This window comes from Euprymna scolopes, chromosome 2 (genome assembly GCF_053919585.1).
Source record: "Euprymna scolopes isolate OS-2025 chromosome 2, ASM5391958v1, whole genome shotgun sequence".
NCBI lineage: Eukaryota > Metazoa > Mollusca > Cephalopoda > Sepiida > Sepiolidae > Euprymna > Euprymna scolopes.
The window spans coordinates 86365217-86377635 of record NC_136483.1 but is presented as its reverse complement, the minus strand read 5'-3'; the positions used below and the strand labels follow the sequence as shown (position 1 = coordinate 86377635).

At 30.8% G+C, this 12419-nt stretch overlaps 1 long non-coding RNA gene across 1 annotated transcript in view; it reads right to left on the bottom strand.

Annotated features, from left to right (window-relative positions):
- Positions 1–4539: 4539 nt before the first annotated feature.
- The window catches only part of LOC145241529 (uncharacterized), a 35306-nt gene continuing 27426 nt past the window's right edge, over positions 4540–12419 (bottom strand). Inside the window, exon 2 of the long non-coding RNA XR_013862567.1 lies at positions 4540–5002. This is a non-coding gene — a long non-coding RNA (uncharacterized LOC145241529). The remainder of the gene's footprint in view (positions 5003–12419) is intronic.

Sequence of the window (12419 nt, the reverse complement as noted above, 5' to 3'; positions counted from 1 at the left end):
GAAAAAAAGAAAGAAAACACTTATGTATTATCAAAGAAAGCAAATATTTTATTCAGAAGAACAATTCCCATGTTATTACGAAACAAAAAAAAAAACACTGTACTTATGTATTTCTAGTACCGTGCTGAAATAATAACGTTATTATTTCGAAAGCCATTCTTAACATGTGGAGGGGAGGGTGTTTTGTAACTATTTTGTGCTTCCACTTAACAATTTAATAAAAAAAATACGGTTTGTTTTAATATACACATAGATTCGAAAAGTTGTCAAAAACAAATATATAACAAATAAATATCATCAAAGGCAAGATAAGTTACTTTTCTACCTTGCTGTTTTTATTTAATGTAACGTGTTTATTCGGCTCGAAAAACATACAGTGTTAACCGATATATTTGAAAAATGCAAATGGCGGCGTGCTCGCTGTTGAATCCCGTAAGTTTGGGAAAACGAGTTTAAACAAAAAAATTATACAAGATACTGTTAGAAACTCACTCAATATATGTTACCGTGACATAGGCAGACATATAATCGGTGTATTTTGTATAATTTGTTTGTTTGAATTCATTTTCCAAAACTTATCGAGTTCAACAGCGAGTATGCCGCCATTTTTTTTTCAAATATATCGATAAACATTGTATGATTTTCGATCCGTTTACACGTTTTAAAGTGAGTAAAATCACTAAAACATTTTCCAGATAGGTAGAAGAGTAACTTATAACTCATTGGATTTGCCTTTTATTCTTGATATTTGAATTTGTTGCTGCGGACTTTCCTTTTCCCTCCTCAATTTGAATTTATTTTTTTAAATTGACATGAACGCTAGAATATTTCAATTAAAAGTCAAATATGAACAGGTAAAATTATAGCGGAATAAAAGGCGAATCAAATGAGGTTACATAAAATTTAGCTGTAATTTGCAGTTTTTGAAAAAATTACAAGTGCGGACTTTCTTTTTGCCGGCACTATACATATATATATATATATATATGTGTGTGTGTGTGTGTGTGTGTGTGTGTGTGTGTGTGTGTGCAGTGTAACCCGAATATAAGAGATTCTCCGGTCCCTACAGCTCTATTACATCCGGGATACACTTATATCCGGGGTTCTTATATCCGGGTTACATTGTACATCAACACAGGCTCTAATTTGGGACCAGAGAAAATCTCTATTATATCCGTTTTCCTATATACGGGTCTCTTATATCCGGGTTATACTGTATATATATATATATATATATATATATATATATATATATATATAGAGAGAGAGAGAGAGAGAGAGAGAGAGAGAGGGAGGGAGAGAGAGAGTGAGAGAGAGAAAGAGAGATTACGAGAACAGACTTAAAAAGGCTCATGAGAAAATGTTTCGTTTAACACGTCGAAAAACTGAAAAAAGAAAGAAATTTACAACTTGCCGTCCCTATTTTTTGTTTAGATGCATATCTATATAGTTAAAAAAAAAAAAAAAAAAGTCAACACAGTTCGCAATTGTAAAAAAAAAAAAAAAAAAAAAAAATTCGTACGAAATTTCGTCCAAATTAGCGAGTTCAGCAGAAATATTCCCGAGTTCGACAAAATACACCTGACGAAGGTCGGAGGTTACATCGACCGAAATGTTGTGAAAATCACATTCAAGATAAGAACAGTTGTCTGATAAATCCAAATAATACGGATAACCAATCCTCATCTCAGAAATTAAGAAACGTCAAAAAGTCTATAGTTAACCGCAGGTAACTTATGTTTACTATGATTTAAATTCTAAAGATATAAAATGAAGCCAATATTCCCGTAAACCAATGTTAATATTAACAATTTATTAAAACAAAAAATCATTTAAATAGAAAATCGCGGTATTTATCCCCGTAAACCCCCGTTTGGTATTTTTAGATAAGTTTAACTCATACCCAAAATACATATAGTAATGAAAATATGAAATACGTTTACTATAATAGAAATCATATTTATATAAATCAATGTTTATATTAGCATTTTATGAACAACTAGCGGGGGGGGGGTTACCCGGCGTTGCCCGACTGTTTGGAGGTGTGTGTGGTTGGGTGGGGGTGGGGTGGGGTTTTTAATGAAAACCTAAGAATAAGCGAAGTAAAAAAAGAAAACAGAAAAACGAACGTAAAAACTTAGCTTCAAAAATAAAGCGGGGGGTACACGGCGGTGGGGGGTGTAATCAAAACATCGAAAAAAAAACGTAGGGCAAACGAACGATGTTAAATGTAAAAATCGAAAAAACAAAAACAAAAAAGAAAACAGAAAAACGAATGTTAAAACCTCTGAAAAATAAAAACCAAAAACACGTGAAAAATGGCTTTATTTAAGCCATTTTTCACGTGTTTTTTTTTTTCGTTATTAAAATTTTCGATATTAAAATTTAAAAAATCGATGGGTACCCGAGTGTTTTTGGGTGTGTGTGATCGGTCTGAGTGTTAATGAAAACCTAAGAATAAGCGAAGTAAAAAAATAAACACTATAATAAAATATTCAAATTTAAAACAAAGAAAGAAGTGTTTTTTGCAAATTTACCTGTAAAGTCCAAAGTGTGTGTAAATCCTTTTATTTCTAAAACCACGTTGATTTTTTTTTAAGTGGAAGCTTATTCTATGTTTAGAATTTTCCAGTCCATATTGGACGCTGAGGACATTTTTTTCTATTGCATTCAATGTTTTCTTTTTTTAGACATTTAAAAAAAATCCACTGGATAAAGAAGAATGAAAATATAATAAATCAAACATTTATGTATTTCTTTAAGAAAAGAAAAAAAGTTCCTCGAGTGTTTTTTTAAGGCAAAAACTTATAAGTAAAATTTGACTATTTTTAAACTATGGGAACACATTTCTTCAGGCACAAGGCTAGACGGCTAACGCGAACGTGTGGTTTTTACTGCCTTCTGTTCATCCGTAGTTCTAAACAAGGACAAACGACTACTCCCGGTTTTTCGATAAAGACGTAAAAATGCTTGCGTAATCGCGCTTCTTTGAAACAGTCGTTTAAAAATTCTTTTATTAAAAAAATAAATGGAATTTAAAATATAAATATGGATAAATTCTGAACAATGAAGAATGGAACTAAATATTCAATAGTATTTTATAGGTAAGTGATTTTTCCGAATTTGTATCGATTTTTATATAACCGAAGTAAGTAAAATATCGTTGATTTTCTTCAAATCTTTTTTAAAGAAACCCGATTAAAAGCAAGAAATATTGCATAATTTGCTATTAAACCTTTTATTTTTTAAAATTTGGTCTTTGCTCCTTTAATTTAAAAGAATAGGGGTTGAATTACATTTTTCAAGTAGTTATAAGCTTGTAAAGATAGGAGGTCGAATTATTCAATTTTTTTCACGCATTCTTAAGATCGGTTTCTGACACTGCTATTATAGCACACGTTTAAAGTCAGAGGAGAGAGAATTGAAAACTTCTTATCTTTGTCGGTTTTTGTAGTGTTATCATAGACGGTAGTATTGGCTGTATAGATGTCGACAAATGATTGAAGAATATGGTGTGTGAGGTGCTTGATAAAGATAAGGAAGAGAGTTGGTCCCAATATGAAGCCTTGGGGCATGCCAGCATTAATACTGTGACTTACGTATTTCTGCCCATTAACGACCACTTTAATAAACCTCTGAGAGTGAAAAGATTTAATGCTTGAGAGGACATTTCCAGCTATTCCGTAGCTAGATATTTTATGAAATAAACCTTTGTATCAGACACTATTAAATGCCTTAGATATACTAAGAGCTACTGCTCTAGAAATGAAACCTTCGTCAATAAATTCACTAATTCTGTGTGATATCACAATTAGCACATCAGCTGCTGATCTCTCAGAGCGGAAACCATATTGCATGTCACGGAAAAGGTTATTTTTGTTGAGATGATTGGCAAGATCTCCATTTATCATAGAGTTTCATTAGCAAACTGTCTTTCCATGTTATGGATTAAGCAGTAATATTTCAATATCTTAAAATTGATTTTTTTTCGGTTATAAGTGAAAATATAACAAACAAACAAATAAGGAAAGACGAAACATTATTTTGAAAGAGCTTAATATATAGTCAAAGTGCTCCATTTAAGAGCACTTAGACAAAAATGACATTCTGAATTTCTGATACAAAACTTTGGCTGTGATGTGTCGATGTCTTGATTGAAAAGTATATACAGTTTGTGATGTCCCCATTGTTAACTTGACTGCCCGTTCTACGCCCTGAGAATGTGAGGGCAAATCTGGCAAGTCATGCTTGTTCTCATTAAATAATGATTCTCGAAGTTCAGAATCAGAAAAATCTTCCGTCGTTGGTGGTTCAAAAATACCACAAAATGTCAAATCTATTGTGTCCAATAAGTTTCATTAAAATAAATATTTGGCATACTTTTTAATCGTTTCTTGGTTGACTCCCCACTCCTGAAAGAATATAAAAATTAATTGAATATTTAAAAAATTCAATGTGTACTGCTTTAATAATTATGGTGAAATTAGATAAAATCTTAAAAACATTTGCATAAATTGGAATAAATAATTGAGTCATTGATAAATGAATAAATGTTTATTTACCTAATGGCCAAAATTCTTTTTTAAGCTTTTTCTCTTATTTCAACTTTCTCAGATTTGACCATTGAATATTGAAAGTTTTCAGGGAGTAAACAGAATGCATTACTTTGTATGTTTTTTAATGCGGTCTTCTGGATTCCATAAGGATTCTCCTTAATCCTCTGGATTATATTGAACATGCGCAATTGCTTATTGTTAATTAATTTTCTTTTTAATTTCAAACCAACAAATGGTATACACATTTACAATAAAATTTATTAACATCTGGGGTTTTGTTGTTGAAGTTGAATGTGTTGATGATGAATGTACATTTTTTATTAACCCCTCTCGTTCCTTTTTCTTTTTTTCATCGCACTTTTATCAACTGGACCAAGCTGAAAAGTACCTTTCGATCCTATTTTGCTCATCTGATCCTTTAGGTATTTAAGGTCCTCAACTGGAAGCTGAAAAATTAGATTTTACTCATATTAAAATACATCCAAACATATTAATATAAAAATTAGTTTGGTTTAAAATATAAAAATTGGTTTGGATATAAGGTTATCTCACACTGGAAAAAATAGAAAATAACTTACCCTTTTTTTTGAAAAGGACAACTGCAAATAATGTGCTCAATCTGGCAATTTTCTTTATTGTATTTTACACGAAGGTCGTCACAACTAAAAACTGGCCGATTGCAAGAACAGTATGAAATATCAAATAGTGAATCCAGTTTTTTTAGCCAGAATTTCTTTTGGGAAGCGGGGAGAGATTTTCTATTCATTTGTTTGGCTTTCTTGAAACATAGTATAGTCACATTTTTTTTTTAAATAGTCATTTCACTTTAAAGAGGTAAACATGGATTAACTGCTTTCCAAACTTTCTTGAATGCGGCGCGTTTTCTCAGTTGGTAGAGTGTTTACCTCGCATGCAAGAGGCTTGGGTTTCGAATCCTGAGTTCCGATGTGTCTAACTGATGAGCCCAAATGAGGGCGAAACTCGAGTCTTGGACTTCCGGTTTGTTAGCTTTCGTAGATCTTGCTCGCTGCAATGTTGTCTGGCTGTGGAAATATATATATATATATATATATATATATATATATATATATATATATCTGTCCGTCACCATATTTTCAAACTCAATCTCTTCCAAAACTATAAGTTGCAGAGCGGCTCTACGGGCTTTAAATGATTAGATTTTTTATGGACTGTTCTTTTCTGGGTCTTTACCCGGTCAAAATAGTTTTTAAAGGGTCCAAAATGGGTCCAAAATTGGTCCAAAATGGGTTAAAATTGGAAGAAAATACGTTATACATTTTGTACATTCATCTTATTTTTTTGAATTTTTATTTTTAATCAGTTCGTATGCGTGCCACGTTGGTACAGTGATAACGTCACTAGCTTCGAATGCTACAGTTTTACTTTCGGTTTCGATTCTAGCTGATTGCACCCAAATATCGTTTTGTATATTTTTTAAATCACGATACTATAATAATATATTCCAATTCAGGACAAATTAAAATATCATATTAAAGCGTATTTTACGACTGGGAAAACCCGACCCTCCCCCCACCATATATATATATATATATATATATATATATATATATATATATATATATATATATAATGTAAGTCAATAATAATCATAATAATAATAAATATTGACAATAATAATAAACAAGCATCTTGAGTGGCGACACAAGTGCCACTCATATACATGAGTGTATGAGTGTATCTCTGTGTATGTATCGTATAAAGTGTACTCCAGATGCAAATAGGGTTAATGTACAGATCTATTTATGGTGTGCAATTTCTTTTATGAAAACGACTCCATAAATTCAACATTAAGCCAAACTAGTATTCCACAGAGCAGTCTAGTGCCGTCGGGTCGGTCTTCTATATCCGCGCGTTTAATTTGAGTAAATCAGCGGGCATTTTTGTTGTGACGCCCAGACTCCGAAACAAACAAACAAACGAACAAACAACACACAGAAAAAGGGCGCGCCTGAAATCGCGCACTTTTTTGCGCCAAGCGACGTCGATTTCAATACTTCCCCTCGTCAGATAGGGCTGCCCTCCCTCTCTCTCTTCTTCTCTCTTTCTCCCCTCTCACTCCCCCCTCTCTCTCTCTCTCCATCTCTCTCTCTCTCTCTCTCTCTCTCTGTCACTATCCCATTCTTCTGTTTGATCGTTTTCAGCAGTTGACACGGGTGCTATCCCTGCGATCGAGATCAGAACCTGTTCTTACTTCACGAAACAAAGAAAGAAAAGCAACGCATATGCAGACACGAGAAGGTAGTTTTCCTAAGACGAATAGAGGTTTCTGTTCTGAATTGCATCGATAGTAGAGTGGATAGATATTCGACTGTCGAAGAAACAATCTGGTTTCAATTTCAGCTTAATCTATAGTTTTCATACATAGAAACAATCAATCAATATATATATATATATATATATATATATATATATATATATATATACTAGCAGACTGTCCGGCATTATCCGGTCGTAAAATACGCTTAAATATGATATTTTGATTAATGTAGATTTCGTATTTATTATTATTATATACTGAACCCAATATATAATAATAATTTTAAAAAAATAAAAAATGATGCGTGCGACACTACCGAGAATCGAAAACAAAACGTTAAGCTAACGATTTACTTTTTTATTGACGTTAATTCCCCAGCTATGAAGACATGTTTGCTGCAATGCTAAAAATTAAAACATGAACCAATAGCTATTACGTTACGCATGCACATTCGTAATACCGTCGTCCGACTTCTTTTTTTTACACTCTTACGCCAATTTTCCCCGGCTAGAACCCAAATATAAAGTTTCACATAAGTTCGAATACCTGTATATTTGGTTCCATGTCTGTAGACCAAGAACTGACAGAGGAGTTTCGTAGGCAAAATTTTATAAACAAACATAAATACGCATACATAAATATATATAGAAAGAGGTTTGTGTTTACTATAACCTTTTTACGCAAATATTACGCAAGTATAAATCATGTAGAATATCTATCCATGTTTATTGTCATCGAAATTGGTGACATCGTCCCTTTTTTAACCAAATCGCTTGATTGCCTGCTTTAGTTAGCGACCCTCTCTCCCCGCAGTGTACCGGGAGGAAGCTTCATATGCCTCCCCGTAGTGACATAGTCCACAATACATTGTAGTCTCAATTGTACTTTAGAGAATTTGCTGCTGATTTTATGAAACTATCCGTAAATAATGGTTTCACTTAAATTTTAAAATGCAAAAGTCAAGTATCATAGTTTAATTGTGTGTAGAAACATTGGTTTTGAAGGAGCACCTGTCTTATCAAAGATCCAACTATCGATTTTTTAAAATTATTTTTGCATTTAATTAAAGTTAAACATACAAAAGTCAAGTATGATGGTTAAATTGTGCTCTTAAAAAAAAAAGAGTTCATTTTGAACGCGCCCCTGTGTTATAACTAATGAAAGTAGTTGCTAAAGGTAAAAATTGGAAAAATTGAAACTTGACAAGCATAAGTCGACTTAAACCGCTCTTCTACACTTGCGCAAATATACATTTATAGGTTAAACAAGGTAATTTTTGTTTTATTTTATTTGAGTATGGACGTGGCTCAGGGGGTAACGAAATATCATATTTAAGCGTATTTTATGACCCGTGCACCGCCTACTAGTATATATATATATATATATATATATATATATATATATATATATATATATATATATATATATATATAATGCAGGTACAGGAAGGCATCTTGCAGCAGGTTGTCGTTTACCTGCCAGGTGAGTTCATTCATTCGAGAATACATCTCACCCAAAAAATTAAGCCAATCTGGAAAATTTCTACGATTCGGCGCGGTACATACAGCGCCTAACCTTCCAAAATCGTTACCTATCTGACACTGGCCAGACTCATTGTTGCTTAACTTCGATTATCAGGCGAGGATCGGCGTGGCAACGTGATTGTTCCGTAGGTACGGGCAATTAATTGCTGCTTCGGTAAGGGGCATAGTTTTTAATGTCGGTTAATCATAATAATTTTTTTTAATTTTCGATTACTTTTTTATTGTATTTGAAAGATTATAGTTTAAAGTTAATTTCTCCAAGAAAAAAGTGTGTGAAATAAAAAATACATGGAATAATTTTATCTCAAATCTGAAAAACCTTAGATTTCACGTAAAAATTCATTATGACAAAAAATCGCGTTTACATTTTTCTGGCAAGAAAAATATAAGTTTTCTGGAACTATTTCCAAGTTAAGTATTAAGTTAAAATCTTAAGATAATGAATTAATACAATAAATGTACTTAACTTTTGCAAAAAAAGTAATAATTATCCAAAAATGTATCACTGGTAGGAACGAGCATTGTTTATCGTATCCAGAAAACCTCTGGCGGCAAAATTCAAATATGTATGGAAGGACAAATTAGACATATTTTATGCCTTTATTTAACATTATTTCGGCATACAGAGCGACTTCTTATTTTATTATTTTTTTTTTTTTTTAGTCGCAGACCCTCCTTCCTTCATTTAAAAATGCATAAAAGTTAATTAAATTCATTAATTATACTACTGACAATTTATTCTTTGAAAAAAAAAGTTAGCACCATTATATATTAATATTAATACAGAATTACAATTGGTTCAGAAAACAATTTATAGTCATTGAAAAAAATAAACACTGAAAAAATACAGATTTACGTTAAAATTTATCATAATGTTTACATGAAATTTAAAGTTCATAAACACAAACAGGCGGAGAGTTGAAAAGAGGAGGATGGTGGACAAAACAGACTAGTTTTCTTTTCAACTCTGTACATCCGTATTTACCGAGATGGAACGTTCGTAAAATTTTTGCCATTTTTTAATTAAATTATTTTTCTATGTTCTTGTTTTTCAATTTAATTTTTTTTTTACTTTATTTTCCAAGATTATATGAACATTATTTTACGTTGATAATTATACGTTCCTGGGTGCAATGGAAATATTAGAATCTTGCATGTAAAGATTACGTTAAAAATATAAGCGTAAAAAAAAAGTAGAAATAATTTTTGCAATTATAATTTTTTTTGTGTGTGAAAATATTAAATAAACAATGCTTAATTCAATGATAATATTGGTAGCTCGAGAAATAAATTTTTCTTCGATTTCGTTGATACGGACTTTAGGGACTGTTTTCATAATGTTCTCTGTAAAAATTATTTTATTTTTATTTTATTGTTACAAATTACGATGCTTTATTTATATAAAAAACGCAAAAATAAATTCTTGCGTTTTTTATTTACTACTGAAAATCATAACTTTAGTAAAGGCATTTTTGTTTAAACAAAATAATACATTTTCACTAAGATTTAAATCAAAATAATAAGTTCATTATATTCCGCGATCATTAATTGATAAATACTGAAAATTTCATTAAAATTGGTTAATTTCCTGATTTTTGGTGAATTTTTAAGTAAAGGGAGGGGTCAAAATGTTTATACGTTTTGAGCAGCGGCATTCATTTTGTCCGCACCTAATATATATATATATATATATATATATATATATATATATATATATATATATATATATATATGTATGCATTCAGCTTTATATATATATATATATATATATATATATATATATAAAGCTGAATGTGTGTGTGTGTGTGTGTGTGTGTGTGTGTGTGTGTGTGTGTGTGTGTGTGTGTGTGGTCACAAATAGGCTTCTATATGGTTTATTATTATAGAAAACTGATTACATATAATGATAGAAGATGTATCGAGACACATGAATGGGTATGTTTGATCTGACAGAACGATGGTTCATTAAAATTGTGGGGTTTGCGTCGCGCCTGGTCCACAAAGTATGGAATTAAAAAATAAAAAAAAATAAAAAAAACATTTACAAGTGTTTTTGATATAGATGTACATAATAATACTTTGATAAGTATGTTTTAACTTAAATAGGAATGGTATAATAAAATTGTGGGGTCTCCGTTCGCGCCTGGCCTCCATAGAATGGAAATAGGCACACACTTTAATAAAGACTTTTCATATCTATCTGCGTAAGTATACTTTGATAATTATGTTTCAGTTTGAAGAAATATGGTATAATAAAATTATAGTGTGTTCGTTCGCGCCTGATCTCCATAGAATGGAAATATGTCATAAAGTTTAACAAGGTGTTTTAATATAGATCCACAGAATATTGTGATATATGTTTCAGTGTAAACAGGTATGGTATAATAAATTATGGGGTTTATCTATTTTATTTTTACTTTCATCATATTATTCTTTGGTTTTGATAACCCCAAATTACAAAGCTATCTCTTTAAAACCCTTCCTTTTCATAACCTATCATACTTTCATAAATCAGAGTCCATTTTATGTAGTCTGTTTTTGAACCCAGTCAACGACGAGTACTTTTGCTAGTGTATATATATATATATATATATATATATATATATATATATATATATATATATATATATATATATGCTTAATGAATTGTAATGAGAAACACTTTAGCAAGAGTCTAAAACGTTTATACTCGAAAAGGAAACACGTATATAGGTGAGAGTCCTTATTCAGCAGAGTTTTAAAGAATGTAAGGATTATTCTCTTCAGAGAAAAGAAAACTATATATATATATATATATAATACGCTTAAATATGACATTTTAATCATGCAGATTTCTCATTTATTATTGTAAATAAATATTTATAAACAAGATTAAAAATTAAGAGAAGAAAGTAAATGTACGCATGCCTAGAAGTAAGTCGATTAACTTATGCTATGGTCAACAGATTACATTTCAATTTTCACTCTTCAACAATTATTTTTACATGCTAAAAAACAAACCGAAAGTGTTCCCGAGGTTCAAATACCCTATATATGAAAATTGAAGTCTTTAGGGCAAATATTCAGACATTTCGCCCGTATTTTCATATATGTAATTATATAAATACATATAAGTCATTTGAATTATATATATATATATATATATATATATATATATATATATATATATATATATATATATATATATATATATATATATATATATAAAGTCAATTAACTTTCTTGACGTTATATTTTTGGATTTTACCGTCATTGGATTATTTACCGTTCACCAGACTATCCATTCATGTGTAATCACCTTTTCCTTCACCATATTCCCTCTGCTTCACTTTTTTTGTGTTCAAGTAAGATCTTTGACTTACTTGTTGTTTCATTAAATACTTCTGCATGCAAAATCCGATCCCTCATTTTGCTGATTCCTACCCTCTGATGAGAAGGAAAGTATTTCTTCAAAACTCCGCGGATTAAGGACTATCTACTTATCAAGTGTTTCCTTTTCAGATTAAATATGTTTTTAACTCTTTTTCAAAGTGTTTTTTAACATGTTTTATTAACTGCTTGCTCGTATATATATATATATATATATATATATATATATATATATATATATAAACATGCCGCTGTGCTTTTAACGTTTTTATCTAAAATTCTACGTCATTGTGCACAATGTAGAAACTATGCGTAATAAGAATTCAGCGTAATTGTAAAATAAAACCAATCATTTTATAAGAAACTGTCAAAAAATGAAGAATTACTTAATGAACGCTCGTTTATCAAAGGAATCTGCAAATTAACTTTCAGGAAGTCGCTTGCACGTCAATGAATGGGTATGTTCTGAGTTGGGGGGATTTATAGTGAAGCATGTGTTACGGAATCTGCAGCAGTTTTTGTTTTATTCCAGCGACAAGTTGACCAGGAGAAAGCGTATTGTCATTTTGGAATTATTTTTTTTCCGAACCAAAATTTAAGAACCTAGGATATTTTACTATTTAATCCAAAGCCGGAGAGAAAATATCTGAA